Source organism: Leptidea sinapis, chromosome 20 (assembly GCF_905404315.1).
Source record: "Leptidea sinapis chromosome 20, ilLepSina1.1, whole genome shotgun sequence".
NCBI classification, from domain to species: Eukaryota; Metazoa; Arthropoda; class Insecta; order Lepidoptera; family Pieridae; genus Leptidea; species Leptidea sinapis.
Genome location: NC_066284.1, coordinates 1,843,533 through 1,862,842, shown reverse-complemented (window position 1 = coordinate 1,862,842; position 19,310 = coordinate 1,843,533). Strand labels below are relative to the sequence as shown.

General features: G+C 37.0%; 1 protein-coding gene across 1 annotated transcript in view; it reads right to left on the bottom strand.

The window, feature by feature from the left end:
- LOC126970236 (uncharacterized) overlaps positions 1-17,661 on the bottom strand; it is a 49,534-nt gene extending 31,873 nt beyond the window's left edge. The window contains exons 1-7 of the mRNA XM_050816043.1: positions 17,513-17,661; positions 16,503-16,635; positions 16,283-16,403; positions 14,225-14,387; positions 12,112-12,263; positions 7,290-7,331; positions 6,987-7,028 (exon numbers count right to left, since the gene is read on the bottom strand). The gene's annotated coding sequence lies outside the window, so the exon portion shown is untranslated. The remainder of the gene's footprint in view (positions 1-6,986; positions 7,029-7,289; positions 7,332-12,111; positions 12,264-14,224; positions 14,388-16,282; positions 16,404-16,502; positions 16,636-17,512) is intronic.
- Between the last annotated feature and the right edge of the window lie 1,649 nt (positions 17,662-19,310).

Here is a 19,310-nt window from a genome sequence, read left to right as displayed (position 1 = left end):
AAAGTTTTCTTTGAGAGACTGTCTATAACCAAGCTGATATATATCACGAACAGCTCTCTTTTTTTTTATGGAATAGGAGGACAAACGAGCGTACGGGTCATCTGGTGTTAAGTGATCACCGCCGCCCACATTCTCTTGCAACACCAGAGGAATCACAAGAGCGTTGCCGGCCTTTAAGGAAGGTGTACGCACTTTTTTTGAAGTACCCATGTCGTATCTTCCCGGAAACACCGCACAAGGAAGCTCATTCCACAGCTTTGTAGTACGTGGAAGAAAGCTCCTTGAAAACCGCACTGTGAAGGACCGCCACACATCCAGATGGTGGGGATGATATCTTAATTTGTGGCGTGTCGTGCGAAGGTGGAATTCGACGGCAGGAATCAGGTTGAACAGCTCTTCGGAACACTCCCCGTGATAAATGCGGTAGTAGACACACAATGAAGCGACGCCTCTACGCAACGCCAAGTGATCTAGCCGTTCACAGAGGACTGAGTCCCCGACAATTCGAGCTGCTCTGCGTTGCACGCGGTCAAATGGATCGAGCTGATACTGGGGTGCGCCAGACCAGAGATGACAGCAATACTCTATGTGTGGCCGGACCTGCGCTTTGTAGAGCGCTAGAATATGGGCAGGCTTGAAGTATTGCCGTGCTGTATTGATGACGCCCAGCTTCTTCGAAGCCAATTTGGCTTAGCCCTCCAGATGGCCACGGAATTGGCAAACGCTCGAGATTTCGAGACCCAGTATTCCGATACTAGGCGAGGCTTTAAGGGAAGTGTTATCGAAGAGCGGTGATACGACAAATTGTTTTTTTTTTTAGTGGTAAACGCGCAAACTTGAGTCTACTGGGGGTTAAATTGGACAAGGTTCAATTTACCCCATTCCGCGACCTTCTCGAGAGAGGACTCGATAGAAGACACAAGTTTCTCCCGGCACTGATCAAAGTTTTCCCGAGAGAGACCTGCATGGCCCGTGTATACGGCATCACCAGTGCTGTCGCCTGCATAGCAATGTATGTTGGAGATGTCCAACATATCATTGATATGCAGAAGAAACAGCGTGGGAGATAGCACACAGCCTTGGGGCGCTCCAAAGTTCATGGGCTTGGGATTCGAGCAAAAACCGTCGACAACGACTTGTATGCTGCGCCCAGTGAGGAAGCTGGAGGTCCACTTGCACAAGCTCTCGGGAAGCACAAATGATGGAAGTTTGGAGAGGAGCGCCTTGTGCCATACACGATCAAAGGCCTTCGCTATATCCAGGCTAACCGCCAGGCCTTCCCCCTTGCTTTCAATAGCCGCCGCCCATCTATGTGTTAGGTATACCAGAAGATAACCTGCCGACCGACCATGTCGAAAGCCGTATTGTCGGTCATTGATCAACTGGTGACCTTCTAGGTATACCAAAAGTTGGCGGCTTATTATGCTCTCCATGATTTTGGAGAGCAGGGAGGTTATAGCAATAGGCCTGTAGTTTGCCGGATCCGAACTGTCTCCTTTTTTTGGATCGGATGGACAAGGGCTGACTTCCATGAGTCAGGCACTACGCCTTTGGAATAAGAGTGCCCGAATAAAACGCCTTAGCACCGGCGTCAACTCAGGGGCACACGTTCTAAGCACGATTGGAGAAATGCCATCCGGCCCGCTCGACTTCCTGACGTCCAACGAAAACAAAGCTCGCCTAACAGTTTTCTGTCTGAACTGTACTTCAGGCATAGAGCTCTGACACCGTGGGATGGTCGGCGGTGTTTTTCCGTTGTCGTCAAGAGTCGAGTTGGAGGCGAAAAGAGCGCACAGGAGATCGGCTTTCTCTTTTGCCGTATGGGCCAGGGTGTCATTCCTCATGTGCAACGGCGGCATGGACGGCTGGTTGAAGTTACCGAGAGCAGCTTCTGTACAAGCACGTCGTCAATTGCCGCTTGAACGCAGCCCATGAGATGGTCGGTTTCTGCGTTACCACTATGGGACCTGTAGACACACGCATAGATGCGGACGCGGTCCTCTAATTCTACGCGTAGCCAGAGAGTGGACAGGTCCCTACCCTCAAAATTGCCGAGACGACGACAGCAGATATCCTCCCTAACGTACACACATACCCCGGCATGAGGTATAAAATTGTGCTCAATTTTGTACCCGGGGTACGATAAATATGACGTATCGCTAGGTCGAGATATCTGCGTCTCCGTAAGGAAACACAGGGCCGGCTGCGCCGTCTCAAGGTGATGGTGGACGGCGTTTAAGTTGGAGTGAATTCCCCTGATGTTACAAAAGTCCACATTAAGCGTGGAGCGGGGTGCCATGGTGCTACTGCCTCGTTTGTCCTTGGTCAAGCGCGGTATTGTGCCCTCCCCAGAATACGAGAGGCAGCCCGAGCGCGAATGCTCGGGGAGGGATTCTCCGGCTCTACAGGAGCCGGTACCCTCCTGGGGTGATTTATCTTTTGATACCACTCTCATATTTTTTGATTTTTTGCTGGGGGGAATGGCCTCCGGTCCTCGACAGTAACCTATGCGAAACATAGCGACACTAGGCCGCTACTTCACTCCGGTATTCTGTGCGAGTGTGGTAAGGACGAGTCTGGCCCGATTGTGCTGACGTCAAAAGACGGTAGCGTGACTCTCCCACTTTCAATAAGCCCGTAGTCGCCTCTTACGACACCCTAGGGCCTGGGACTACCCTATTCTTTTTACGCCCCGGGAAAGCACAGTGCAAAGAGGGCAAGTCTCTTTTGCAGAGCAAACACTATATCAATGTCAGCAGCATGACCCCATAGTAAAATACTGTACGTTATGATGCTGTGAAAATAACTGAAGTACACTAATCTAGCGGTCGCAACATTCGTGTACTTTCTAAGAGAATCTTTATAACGGCATATGCCGCAGAGCTGAGTCTATCTGCTAGATGGGCAATATGTGGACCCCACTGAAGCTTTTTATCTAACGTGATACCCAAGAAGACCATAGTGTCCACAAGTTCCAATCTCTGGTCATTTATAAGTACGTTGGTTTGTACCTGCGCTGTGTTTGGTGTAATGAACCGTAAACACTTTGTTTTTTTTACTGTTTGAGTGCAGATTATTCGTCTCAAACCAACGCACTATCTTTGAGAGTGCATTGTTTACCTCGTAATCAATATCTGCAGGTCGCTTTACTTTAAAAAATAAGTGAAGTATCATCAGCAAAAAATACAATCTCATGGCTATCATCATCTACCACAAACGATAGATCGTTAATATATATAAGAAACAAGAAAGGACCGAGAATAGAACCCTGTGGAACACCTATTTCCCACAGGTTTACCCGAAGACCGTTTGCCATTTACATCGACTATCTGAACTCTTTCGCTAAAATATGCAAAAAAATTTGAATAAATTATTTTAAGCCAAATGCTTACTCACTTTAACACTTATAAGTTACTTCATATAAAACAATTTGGCTTTACTAAGGGACGCTCGACTACGGATGCAGGTGTTGAACTCATCAGGAATATTTTTGAGGCCTGGGAGGAATCACAGAATGCACTTGGAATCTTCTGTGATTTATCTAAGGCTTTTGTTTGTGTTCAACATTCAACGCTGGTCAGGAAGCTATGTCACTATGGTTTAAGAGAATCTGCACTCGATCTTCTGATCTCATATTTAAATAATAGGATTTCTGAATCGAGGTGAATGGCAGGAGATCTTCTGGGACTCCTCTCGGTATGGGGGTACCACAAGGGTCTATTCTTGGACCCTTCCTCTTCCTAATTTATATAAATGATCTACCTAACCTTGTAGAAAAAAAACACAAGGTGGTATTGTTTGCGGATGACACTTCACTTATATTCAAAGTGAAACGAAGCCAAGTTTTATATGACGAAGTAAACAATGCTCTATCTGACATCGTGTACTGGTTTAGCGCCAATAACTTATTGTTAAATAGCCATAAAACCAAATATATTAAATTCACCGCGCCAAATGTCAATAATGTAGATGCGAATATTTTATTAAATGGAGAGGTGGTAAAACCAGTGGAATCTGCTGTATTTCTTGGCATCACTATTCATTCCAAATTGCAGTGGGGCCCCCATATTGAAGGATTGGCGAATAGGCTTAGTTCTGCAGCATATGCATGCGGTTAAGAAAATTAGACGGTTAACTGACATAGATACGGCGAGATTAGTATACTTTAGTTATTTTCATAGTATTATGTCCTATGGTATATTGTTATGAGGCAGTGCGGCCGATATTAATACCATCTTTGTGCTGCAGAAGAGGGCTATTCGCGCGATTTATAACCTAGGTCCTAGAGAATCATTAAGAGAAAAATTTAAAGAAATAAACATTTTGACTGTTACTTCTCAATACATTTTTGATAATGTTTTGTATGTTCATAAGCACATTGAGGAATTCTCTAGAAACTGAGACATTCATAATGTTAACACGAGGAACAAACATTAACTTGTTATGCCTACTACTCGGTTGGGTCGATTTAGTAAGTCTTTTGTTGGGCGATGTATATGCTTCTACAATATGATCCCAGAAAATGTACAAAACAAATGTATTACGAAATTTAAAAGAATTGTAAAAAAACGTTGTGTGGGAAAGGTTATTATAGCATAAACGATTTTCTTAATGACACCACGGACTGGGAATAAAGCGAACATCCTCAGGCTCTTTAATTATAAATGTTTATTGTACGATATCACATTGTAATCCATATTTTATATAAAAAAAAGCCCGCTGAGTTTCTTGCGCCCATTCTTCTCAGGTCTGAGGCAGTCTCTTTTGAATGGGTGGTCGTTTTTGACGTTCAATAAGTGATTTTTAATCCTATTTTGAATAAAAATATTTGAATTTGTAATTTAAGCATATCATGTGCTGCTTTTGGTGAAGAGTTAAGGTATTTGGTCGTGATAATCGGGATTTCGGAGAAGTATTTATCAAATTTATCTGCAATTTCTATTTCCGAATTTATAACGCGATTATTAATATTTAAACAGATACAGGTGTTACGGCAAGTAATAAGATGTCACGTCTCATTTGCACAGTAATTTCAATAGCTACGGCGTCCTTCAGACTAAAACACAGTTATGCTTACACATTACAGCTTCACGGCAGCCGCCTTTATGGTACCCATAATCTAGCCGGCATCCGGTGCAAACGAGCCTCACTCACACACACCACTGACTTTATCATTCCGATCGAAAGGCTTCATCATAAGGCTTACATTACAACATAATAATATAGCATCATTAATTTAAAACATTTAATGTAAAATTTTGTTAAGAAATATATGTAAAGCTGACATTGCCGTTAGGTTATACAACTGGTATTTCATGTTCGATTCCCGGTTCGATCAGGAAACAATTTTAAAAATCTGTGAATGCATTTTAAATTTATTTTTTTAATTAAAGTCTTTCAGTAAAATGTTACATCTATACATACATATAAATTGGAGTGTCTGTTTGTAATATTGAAATAACGTTTTTTACTACATGTTAATGTTAATGAACATATACCAAAATAACATTTTTTACAATTTTTGTCTGTCTGTCTGTTTGTTCCGGCTAATCTCTGAAATGGCTGGACCGATTTTGACTGGACTTTTATTGGCAGGTAGCTTATGTAATACGGAGTAACTTAGGCTACGTTTATTTTAGAAAAATAAAGTAATGTTGCTTCCAAGAAACGGTTTAACTGTAAAAATAATTTATATGGCAAAACAACGTTTGCCGGGTCAGCTAGTCTTCAATATTTAAGGTTCTTCTCTCGTATATGGTATAACTGTGGGACGTCCCGTATATGAGAGATTTCCACCTACATAGAAACTCATCACGATATCTTTGGAACCATAAGACGTAGACTTGAAATTTTGTAGGAGTGTTCCTTACGCTGAGTAGAGTACAGGTCATGAACGAGGATTTTACGAAATTCCGCCCACAAGTTTTTTTTTATTATGAACAGAACAACGTCTGTCGGATCATCAAGTTTTATATATTGCTTGAATCGGAAACCGAATTGTATGAACTTTCTCGATACAAAAAAATCATTTACAGTTTTACTACTAAATAACTAAATACTAAAATTAAGTTAATAACACTTTTACTCTATTTTACTGTAACAAAAAAAAATATTTTCAACAAATTAATGAAAAAATAATTGGCTCTTTGTATAATTAAAAAAAAAAATCGGGAAAAAATTAAGGCTTTAGTTATAACGAATGGAAAGCTCTTACCTTCGTCTATTTCCATACTTGATTTGATTAAAATCAGTTGAGCTTTAAATAAGACATAGACTTATACAGTAAAATCTCGAATCCGTAAAGAACAGTATGGATTTTGCATATATTAATGCATTTGCTGACGATACACAAAAAATGAACAAAATCAGTGCACTATTACTACAATTAGATCAAAATGTTGACTGAATGACTTTTAATTTTGAGCAAATATGAACGCAGTGTAGAATTGAGTCACTAGGTCAATGATTCAATGAACTTCAAATTTCAACATCAAAAAGCGATGTTGCCGTCCCGCGCGCTTCAATTTCAAAGTAGCTGGTCGTTTATCGAGCAACGTTGCCGTCTGTTTGCTTCTCTCTCCTTGCCATATCTTGCGGTGACTTCAAAAGCCAAAATCGTGCATCGATCCAAAGGTTAATGTACGTTGTCAGTACAGAGAGTTTAGTCTTTCTAAATTTATTTAAATATTTTATATTTTCTTTTTAAATAAATGATTACTTTCGCGTTACTTCTAAGCACTAGTATTACTTATATTTTTATTTATTTCATAGTTATGCAATCCATACTGTATAACTAATATTTAGGGATCTAAATACAAAAATCCGTCCCCGTCCCCATACCCCATACCCAAGTTGTACCGTACATACATGGGTACGGGTAGATAGCCGTCATCAGGTACGTAGGAGGCCTTTTACAGGTAAATAAAATTCGGGGAAATAAAAGAAGTGTTAGCGTTAAGAAGTTATAACGAATGGAAAGCTCTTACCTTCGTGTATTTCCATACTGGGTGTTATTAAAACCAGTTGAGCTTGAAATAATACATACAGAGTTATTTTCACATTTATAATAATAGTATAGATAATAAATAATACAGCAAATCCCGAAACCTCAAAAACCTCACATAATATATCTCTAATAATAATCCCTAAATACACAATTTTGTCCCCATCCCCATACTCCCATGTAGATACCACATGGATACGGGGTATAGGGACGGTTAGATAGCCGTCATCAAACAAAATTCAGGAAAAAATTAAGCCTGCAGTAATAACGAATAGAATGCTCTTACCTGCGTCTATATCCATACTGGATTTCATTAAAACCAGTTGAGCTTGAAATAATACACACAGAGTTATTTTCACTTTTATAAAATTATTATAGGTAAATAATACAGCAAATCTCTAATCCTCAAAAATTTATATGTATAATCCCTAAATAAAAAAAATCCGTCCCTGTCCCTATACCCAAGTGGTACTCACTAGGGTACGGGGTATGGGGACGGGTCAATAGCCGTCATCCGGTACAATTTATCCGGTCCTGGTAAAAAAATTGAGGGAAAAATTAAGCGTGAAGTAACAACGAATGGAAAGCTCTTACCTTTGTCTATGTCCATAATTGATTATATTGAAATCAGTTGAGCTTGAAATGATAAATACAGATTTATTTTCACAATTTAAATATTAGTATAGATAATAAATAATACAGCAAATACCAGATTCTCGCATCAATATATCTCTAATAATAATCTCTAAATACACAAATCCCTTCAAATTGTACATTCAAAGCTTTATCAACATAAATAAACATTTAATATAATTATAATAAACAAATAAAGTATAAAATAATAAACATTTATTAATATAATACATAAAATTCTCATGCCACAATGTTAGTTACCTTACTCCTCCGAAACGGCTTAACTGATTTTTACCAAATTTTACATGCATATTCAGTAGGTCTGAGAATCGGCTACTGTCTATTTTTCATCCCCCAAAATTTTATATTTTGAATTTTTTGACAATTTTTTTTTATTTTTGTTTTATTATGATTCAGCATCGAAAAATACATACAAATTTAAATTTTCGCCCTTCTACGATCTACAACTATTTTAGTATCACGATTTTTATATTATTCTGTTCCATCCACCAAACCGATATAGGGTTGCAAGATGGCAATCGAATACAAAAATTGTAGTACGATATATTTGGTAGGTCTGAGAATCGGTTCCATCAAAATTTTAATAATTGTTTTTTTTTTATATGTTATATGGCAATACGACGTTTGCTGGGTCAGCTAGTATAATAATAATATTTATAATAAGACAGCGCGAATTCAATAACACATACTGAAAGAACACGCGTCATTGAATTACCGGCTGCTGTTTTCCCGAACCGATACGACTTAGGGACCTTCAAGAAAAGAGCATACTCCCACTTTAAAGGCCGGAAACTCATCTCTTGACACCTGATGTTGTGGATGTCCATGGATTTGATTGCCTCCCCAACCCGTGAGCCTCTTGCCCGTTTGCACCTTCTTATATAAAGAAAAAACAGCATGCAATGCACAGAAATTCGCAGTATATTAGCAATTCGCATGCGCAATATATGCTTCAGTTAGTTCGTCTTACACTTTTGATTGTAACCGGTGTCCGGTGTTATGTATTATATATTAATAAATGAACATGCACATCATATGTTTTTCTTAGACAATCAAGCCAACACCTATTGACATAGTATTAGTAGATAAAGTTATTTACAATGCTGTTTAGTTTTCAGATTTCAAGTACCACTGAAATAATTTTCGCGTCTTTTTGTCTATAATTTTATTCGTATATATTAATTACTGGTTGCACATAGATAGGTAGATAAATAAACACTTTAATTGTGCAGAAAAAAAATATACTTCCACTGAAGCCAAAAAGCAATAAAATATTAAAAATAAAGTATAAAATAAATGGTGAAATAAAGACCTCATAAATCGATATTTAAACAATTAATATTGTAATTTAAAAGAAATACAATTGAATAATAAATGGAAAGGAGATAAAAAATTCATTCCAATGTTGATTGAAGCTTGACTAGATTAGGCATTTTTTTTAAATCGCGCGATTCACCATTTGAAATAAAAATAGGATTTTCAAAAACCACTACAATCATCGAGCCGCATACCACATATTATACGTATATATATTGCGTTAAATTGTGGTGACATACTTTACAATGTTTTCATACCATAAGACACATGTTTACTATGCACGAGTTCGTTACGAAAATTCGTTTCCACTCTGCAATAAAGAAGAAGTTACGACACGACTTTTTACATGCTTTTGTAAAAGAAACAAGACGAAGGCACTGTAAGAAAATCAAAAATTTGAATTTTTGGCATTTGGAATTGTGATTTATGTAAATTCTATTAAAACATGGCGGCATTTGGAATTGTGGTTTTTGTGAGTACTATTGAAATAAAATAAAGACAATGATACCAAATACGGTTGGAGTTTGGTTTGAAGAAACAGTTGCTAAAGCTCGTCTTTGTAACATGTCCCATGCATGTGGAATAGGATTCATGTCGATGACTGGACAGACCACTCAATATTGCCCAAGCTGTATTGAGCCAGGCGATTTTGTTTCAATTTTCCTTTTTTTACTTTAAGTTTCGAAAGTGGCCACCACAGAGATTTATTTGGCATACAACTCATTCTTGTACTCCGAATAGTTTTTGAGGTATGAAGTTGTTAATGAAATATTCTTACATAAAGTTTAATACATCAATTAAGAAGAAGTTACGACACGACTTTTTACATGCTTTTGTAAAAGAAACAAGACGAAGGCACTGTAAGAAAATCAAAAATTTGAATTTTTGGCATTTGGAATTGTGATTTATGTAAATTCTATTAAAACATGGCGGCATTTGGAATTGTGATTTTTGTGAGTACTATTGAAATTAAATAAAGACTATCCACTTGTGCGCTTTTTTATAATATTTAGTTTAATAGTTTACTGTAAAGTTTAAAACCGCAATTCTATTTTTGGCACTCGATAACGTTACACTCAACAGCAACAACAACACCCATACACTCAACAGCAAGACAGACAGACAAAAACAACAAAACAAGCAGAAAAAAAAACAATATAATTACGGTTGATTCAGCAACGGCAGATAAACATCCTTGTCTGGCCAATTTTCATTTGTATATGGAGACTTTACAAATGTATTGGTCCCTTCTTCTTCTTGCACTGAAACAACCTACACAAAACCCAAACAAAACTATTTAATTGTCATATCTTAATATTATATGTAATTTAAGACAATTTATTATCAGGTTATATCTATTCTTTATCACATTAACACGAATACACACACACTCACATTCCCACCTTCACACTCACACTCACAAACACACATACTGACTACCATCTATCCGAATACAATCATGGTGTTTTACTGTGTTGATTGCTCAACAATTCAGGCCTTTAAAATGTTAATCCCCCTTTGGCTGTCAGATTATATTTTTATGTACCCATTTTTAACACTATTTAAGAGAGCATATGTAAGTATGGTGAAGACTGTTTAATGAGGCCGCTAAGTTTCCTGCGGTTGGACTTCTCAGGTCTGAGGCATATTTTTTCGAAACGCTGGTAGATTCTAACTTTCAAATGTGAACGAATACTCATGAGGTCACGAAAGCTCTTTTCGGATCTATATATCGATTATCTATCCTTGCCCATTCATGCTGCTACAGTATTACTCTCAGACTCCATGAAGCTAATAATGTCCTTGCGTATATACACACACTGACTTTATTTAAGGATTTCAGGACATCTATAAATAATTCCTTAATAAGCAAAAATGAAATGAAACTAATTTTATGCTTGAATTATACAACAGCTAGCATCGTTTAAAATGTTTTTAATTATGATTTTGTTTATGAAAATAAGGGACGAGATGAGGAGGACGTTCAGCTGATGGTAATTGATACGCCCTACCCATTACAAGGCCATGCCGCTCAGGATTCTTGAAAAACCCAATTGACCATTCATTTCACTAGCTACGGCGCGCTTCAGACCGAAACACAGTAATGTTTACACATTACTGCTTCACGGCAGAAATAGGCGACGTTGTATATGATTACTATATTTCTAAAAAGTGTGAATTTCAACTCATAGTACAAGTTAGATCTTCATCTTAAAACCTTTAAAAATGGGACAATGATACCAAATACGGTTGAAGTTTGGTTTGGAGATACAGTTGCTAAAGCTTGTCTTTGTCACACGTCCCATGCATGTGGAAGAGGATTCATGTCGATGACTGGACAGACCACTCAATATTGCCCAAGTTGTAATGAGCCGGGCGATTTTTTTTCTATTTCCTTTTTTTACTTTAAGTTTCGAAAGTGGCCACCACAGACATTCATTTTGGCATACAACTCATTCTTGTACTCCAAATAGTTTTTGAGGTATGAAGTTATTAATGAAATATCCTTACATAAAGTTTGTGTGTGTGTATATATTATGTCGCTGTTAGACATGGACTTAACAAAACTACACAGGGACAAACTTGCACACTGTCAAACAGCGATAAAAAGGATCATAGTAGTAATCACTAAAAAAGACAAATGTAGAAATGTAGACCTTAAACAGAAGACTAAAATAACCGTAACACTGATTATTGAACAACAAAAATAGCGATGGACATGATCTGTACGTGTTACCAAATCTGGAGTAAGATTGTCACGACCTTGTACCTTATAGACCAACAAAGGGGAGTGAAACTTTGAGATACACAAACCAAGCAATCGGAATAGGATAGAAAACACTGAATTAGAAACAAAAAACACACAATACCTTCAATTTACAGTATTAATAAAAATCTAGGAAATCATTAAAATGTAAAATAAAATAGGTGCCAACAACTTTTTTTTTTAAATCCAATGCGAAATACAAAATTTATTTCATAATTATTATTGCAGTCAATTAATTGTTTGACTGTTTCACATTAATGAATTTATCTAAGTTGTTCCAACTGTCAGCCAAGTTTCATTTTTGTACATAGTCAAAGAGAAAATCAAAAGCCACCAGCCAAAAGTGACCTGCAAAAGGGAATCAACTTACCATTTCCCTGACGAAAATTAAAGTTTTCTCATTTCTTCCTCCTTGTTTTTTCTCCTGCGCTTTCCTAATGATTGTAAACATAATGGGCATCTCAAATTGACCCACGTCCTGAGCACAAAATTTTATATTGATTTCATTCTTAATAGTCGTTTCTGGAACAATTAGTAAATTAAATGTCAATTCAGACTCGCTCAGTCAGTGCGGGGCTATACATAATATATCGCGCAGTCCGAAAGTCCAGAAGGCCTGCCATCAACTTTTAATTAGCGATTCAATTCCGATGCAGTTCCGTTTAGGTACCTAAACTGAATCGTATTGAATTGAGTTTCGTAACATGAAGTGCCGATAACTTAAAGGCGTTTGGCTCGTTTATGGAAGAATGAACGAGTTTGTCTGTGGTCCGCGGTGTGAGAAAGAGATAACGCTACAGTAGTTGCATAAGTCTGTCTCACTTACTCGAACCATATGCATTGCGTTTCGGAACATTTATAGTACAAACGTGCGCTTTATAGCGTACGTAAAAATGAACTGATTAAAACGAGGTTATGAACACACCTCCATTCAGGTTTGATTTGACAGGAGCACAGAGTACATTTTTTTTAATTCATTCTTGCCAACAGGCCAGAAGCCTTACGGTCTTTAGTATTTTCATTTTCGGTATTTATTTTCAGTATTTTGTTTTACAAAAAGTCCAATAAAGTATCCTTGGTTGCGCCAGGGAATTTAAAGTGGACTGTATTAATAAAAAAGGGGTACTCAGATGAACAGAACAGGAATCATTGGATTAAAGGGAATAGCCGGTACTCACCTCTTCTGCAAGATCCTGGGTTCTTCTATATTCGCCTGAGTGTGCTGGCGAACCACAATATATATATATCGCGGGACACTTAACGAAGAAATCACTACGATCTCACGGCGGCAAATCGACAGGAATGAGGATTTCCTGGATTTATGCTTAAATATTGCGGTAGCTCAACCTTCGCGTGCGGTTACTTGACGGAATGTGTGTTACGCCATACGACCATAGATGTCGCGGCTCGCGGTTTATTCTTAACTTGTACCGGCTAAGTTGCTAGGATAAAGGTGTAAGGGGTTTAGGAAAAGGTTGTGTGTTATTAAGGACAATTGGCGTTACCAATCCTCATCTCATCTTTCGTCTACTCCATTTTCCTTTTCTGTATTTTAGCTATTTTTTAAGGTTATTAACAACACGATTCACTTTCCGCTAATATATAGCAACATTTTTTGAATCGCTCACTTTGATGTGTCAAAGTCATCCAAAGCTATCCAAATTAGGTTGATATGTTACCACATGGTACGAATGAATGAACGAACTAAAACAGTATGCGATTCAATTTCCTACTTAATTTGACGTCAACCTAAATTCAATAGCTCTAATGACGTCGTGGTATGAAATAGAAAAGCAGTTAATTTTAAGTCGTCAATTGAATCGCAATAAGAGTTCATGGTAGGCCCGCAGGATACTGTTCAGAACTGTTTACGAGTTTCACACTTAACAGCCTCCTCGCGGTCTACATGTAGAGCAAATGAGAACCTATAAGTTTTAATGGCATAATCTATGTGTGTTCTCTAGTACAGATTTTGGTAAAGATGAATGCCCAAGAATTTAGTGGACTTCTATTCATTAATCAACATACCTTCATAATTTATATTTATTTCATAAAAGTGTGTGTTTTTGTAAAAAATTTTCATCAGGCATGTTTTATTTAGTTTCATTTTAGAGATTGTTATAATTTAACAATTCAAAAGAATTCTTTAAAAAAAAACATTTGTGGTTAAGGTTACCATAACATAAATGATTATCTTAATGACACCACAGACTGGGAATGGAGGAAACAATGCACAAAAAAAGCCCGCTGAATTTCTTGCGCAAATTCTTCTCAGGTCTTAGGCATACTAATTCGAATGGGTTGTAGTTTTTGACGTTCAAGAAGTTATTTTAAATCCTATTTTGAATAAAAATATTTGAATTTAAAGATGTAGCAGTCATGGAGACTTAACTAATACCCCTGGCCTGTAAATGTCATGTGTTGCCTGACACCAAGAGGCTCTATACAGACGTATAAGTATCTAAGATAATAAGAGTACTTACTTCTTTTAATTATATGAGGTTCATTTTCAAACAGGAACCGGTGTGGTTCCATTTCGAACTGTGTTTGCGGGTGAGCCAGTTGAACTCCATGAAAGAGTAGATCTTCTTTCTTCATTTCATTAGTAACATCAAATGTAAACTTGACATTCTGTTGTGGTTTTGCCTGTATTTAAAGAATTTAATCCAGTTTTATTCTTCTATACTAATATAATAAATAGGAAATTTCCGCATCACGTTGACATCTAGCATTCCACCGGACACAATGGAATCAATTACCGGCTGCGGTTTTCCCGAAGTGATACGACTTAGGGACTTTCAAAGCATACTCCCACCTTAAAAGGCCGGAAACGCATTTCTTGACACATCTGATGTTGCGGATGTTCATGGGCGGTTGCCTCACCTCTCCCCATCCGGTGAGCCTCTTGCCCGTTTGCCCCCTCTAATATATAAAAAAAAAAGATTTGTTTGTTTGTAATGAATAGGCTCCGAAACTACTATCAATTTGTAAAATTCTGTCACTGTTTGGAAGCTACACTATCCTCAAGTGACATAGGCTATATTATATTTCAAAAAAATAAAAATTTCCTTACTAAAACTCCAATAATGTAACCCTAGGTGTAAAAAAATTACCTAAAATATTTTTAACATTGTATGCACTGCGAAAATTATTGATGTAAGAATAAAAATAATGTAACAAAACACACCATTATGAACAAAAAATGTCATAACAGCATATTTTATAAACATTCTTTTATTTCAAACATTTTATTGAAATGTCGCTACTATGACATGAACGATGTTGCGGAGTGTCACTTATAATAAATATAAACTAAACAATAGCTCTTAAGGTTAGTTTTTGTAACTTTTTTTTGAAGTTTGGGTAATTTTTGTCACAATAAACACAATAACAGATTTTGGATTTCTCATCTAAAATATCAGTACTAGATTTTGTTTGCAGTATGTATGTAGGATATGAGACGAGAACACAAATTCATGCATGGGAGCACACTTTCTTAATTTAATTTAAATTTCAAAACCAAATACAGCTTCTAATTAAGTTGCAAGATAAATGAAAATGTAGTTGCACTCTCACAAGATGCGGTGATAGTACACTAATTCCAAACAATATTATGCAGAAGGAATCTATACTTTAAGTGTTAAAATATAACACCCCCATAGTCCTTGACTTGAATTCATTGCAAATGTAAAGAGTACCCTACAATTCAGCAAAGTACATAGCATTTAAATGGTTGACACTGCAGATGAACTGGCCAAAAGATATTAAACTATATTATATGGAATGGAACCACTAACCAAACATCCAAATTAGACCAAAGCTGTATAAAAAATAAGTCCCATCGAATATCAACTATCACCAAACATCCATATCAGACTATACAGGGACAAAATTATATTAAAACCGGCCACTGCCCACATGCACCTATTTAGGTACTGCATAGATATGAGAGAGAGTTCTTTAAGCAGAAGATGCATGGAGGCAGAAAAAATACCACAGCATTTGATATGTAGTGTAGTATTATGGCCACAAATTCCGGAATTTGTGGCCAATGAGCACAAATTCTCCAGTAACCCTCTCTGATGCCTAGCAGGTTTGCCGACTTTCTGGGATAGCCGGCACTGGTTTGTGCAAGAAGTTGCAGGATCATGAAGATTACTGCGACCTTTTCTCACTTACAATACCAGATATATCAAAAGCCTTGTATTGATTGGTGTATCAACAAAATATGGGCATTACATATAATATTATATTACAACCCACATCATTTTTTCCTATATTCATAAAGTATTATTAACAATCAATTTAATAATAGTTATGTATAAATTTAAAAAGGAGACATCCTAGATGTCTATCCGAGATTACATTTGAATTTAATGCAAGAAGTGAGCCATAGTTTTGTACTTAATAATTACAATTTAAAATATACCATTCACCTCGGAATGCATGTGCTCATTGCACAATAGTAGTGATAAAAAACCAGTTTGAATATAATAATGCATTTCAAATTCTGTTTTTACAACAAGATGGTAAGTACTTACAGTCATTCTAATCTTTAGGTGGTATATATTTTCAACCTTCATGATTTTAGCATCACCAAATGGAAGACTTTCCGAATGGCACACAATTTTAACACCATCTCTGTTACTTGCAAAACAACGTCTGAAACAATTTTAGAAATTAATTCAATAGGAAATACCTCGTATGGGGTTAAATTAAAAATATGCTAAAGCTCTCAACATAAAGCTTAAGAAAACTTACTTATTATTATTGTAATTTAGTAAAATTGTGTTACAAATGTGTTTTTGGGTAGCATTATGTTCAGCCTCTGAATTTTCATCATAATATTCATCAACTACTCCACAAACATTGCAAAACATCATGATAGTTGTACCTGAGAAAAATATAAAGAATATTTTATTATATTAATTTTATACAATGACTACCTGTCTTGAATATGTTTAAATTAATGGTTTGCTTAGTTTGTTAAGTTTGGAATTGATTATGAATAAATGTAGCAAGTGAAGCTAACTACTTTACTCAGCACTTTAATAAAGTACTGAATGATTTGTGGGCACAAGCCACTTTTTTGTCATACGATCATGAGAATTGCGAACCGTAAAAAAATTAATGTTACAAATAGATCAATTATAAGTGCTAAGGTTTAATACTAATCTATTGTTACCAAAGAATACTTTTTCTATAACTAATAAGTAATGAAATAACTCATTTAGAATATATTTATTATTATATATATCTCTTAGGATGATATCGATGTTTTTCTAAGGTGTTTCTCATGATGAAGGAACGAAAACCAATGTCCAAAATTAATTCCAAATGTTACACCTTACAATTTACCTCAATAAAATATAACACCTACTTATTGCTGACTGATGGCTCGCAAAAATCTAAATTCAAACTTAACTGCGTAGGTACAGTACCTACTGCCGTACCGCGGAGAAAAAAAGCAAAGAGAATATAATCACTACCAAATCACTTCTAACCAAAGAGAATGTGAACAGTAGTGAGCAAAGAGAATTTAAATACTATGTCCAGTAGTGAGTGTGGCGTAGTGCGTAGCAAAGATAAAAGCAAAGACTGTGAACAGGTTGAAGATGTCTTTAAAAAGCCTAAAACAGGTTTCCTCCAATGTTTTGAAATATTCTCTCACGAGTTGCGCGCTATCCTGTAACCCAGGATGTATGAGAGTTGGTCCAATTTATGGCAAGTATCCTAAAATTCAAAAGGTAAATTTTATGGAGAACTCAAACCTGAAATCCCTCAAAATCCTTGGTTCTTCAAATTTAAGATTCCAGATAAGACAGTTATATCAACTATTTGTCGTTTCCGCCCTAAGCACACTTGTACTTACTACTGTAGCTCTACCTACAACCAATAATATCAATTAATACAAATGTCTCATATCTAACTTGTAACGTAGCATTATAGATAGTAGAAATAGTAATCGTGCATAATAACTGTAATAAGCGTATGCCGTAAGATTCGTTCTGAAAAGAACATTTTATTTTATATAACGTAATATTAGCTCTGATAAGAACATTTTATTTTATATAACGTAATATTAGCTCTGATAAGAACCATTTCATAATGCTGTATATTCCTTATTAACGAGATACGAAAACTATCACTAGAAGTCGCCGAACTCAAGTCAAGGCCATCTCAACAATATCATCGCCACCGATTTCGCTCGTCATCTCGCAATAGAACTTCGTCACAACACCGTTCCCGCACACTCAATAGCTCACCAACACTTTACCATCGCCGATTTGGTAGTGAAGCACGACGTTGTACTACGCCCTGCAGCTTCAAGAAAGAGCCATCGGGAAACTAGAACGGACGTTAGCTGCGGCGAACCCGGCGTCCTTCACACTTCATACCGCCTTTTTGTCACAGACAAGAAAACAAAGATGTCATTCTTAGTAGATACCGGTGCTAATATATCCGTCCTACCAAGAAAAATAGGCCTGAAAGCAACGCCTCTACCATTTAAATTGTACGCTGCAAACAACACAACAATTTCAACTTATGGTGAGAAAACATTAGAACTCGATCTCAACCTCCGTCGACCATACAAGTGGAAGTTTATTGTAGCTGACGTCACGAAACCAATATTAGGTGCCGATTTTCTCAACCACCATCAACTTATCGTAGACTTAAAAAATCGAAGATTAATTGATGCCGTCACAAGTCTTAAAATTAACGCGCCAATAATGTCAACGACCTCACCCTCAATACGAAGTATTGATATACAGGCCCCGTACCACGCGATACTCGCCGAATTCCCCGATACCACGAGATTAACATCGATGCAATTATCGCCAAAAATTAACGTGGAACATTATATTGAAAGACAAGGACCTCCATTACATTGCCATGCTCGTCCCATTCCACCTCATCGTTATGAAATAGTGAAGTAAGAATTCGAAAACATGATGCAACAAGGACTCTGCAGATCGAGTAAAAGTCCATGGTCTTCACCACTCCATATAGTACCTAAGAAGAATGGAGATATACGAGTATGTGGTGATTATAGACGATTGAACAGCATAACCAAACTCGATCGTTATCCAGTGCCCAGAGTCAAGGACTTCACTCATCATCTGTCTGGCAAAACAATATTCTCCACAATCGACCTCAACCGCGCTTACCAACAATTGAAGACCAGGGAACAGGACATAGAGAACAGCTATCATCACACCAATGGGTTTATTCGAATTTCCTCGCATGTGTCCTGGTCTGAAGAATGCGGGACAAACTTTTCAGCGATTTATTCACGAAGTGCTCCGTGGATTAGACTACGTTTTCCCATTCATCGACGATTTGCTCATAGCCTCAGCAAACGAGACTGAGCATCGTGATCACCTAAGAACAGTTCTTAGAAGATTGGAAGAAAACGATATCACTATCAACCCCGCGAAGTGTAACTTAGGCAAAACGGAAGTCAAATTTCTTGGATACATCGTATCAAAAACGGTATACAGCCACCAGAAGAGAAGATTAAAGCCATTACCGAATATTCAAAACCGAAAACTATAGAAGGTTTAAGAC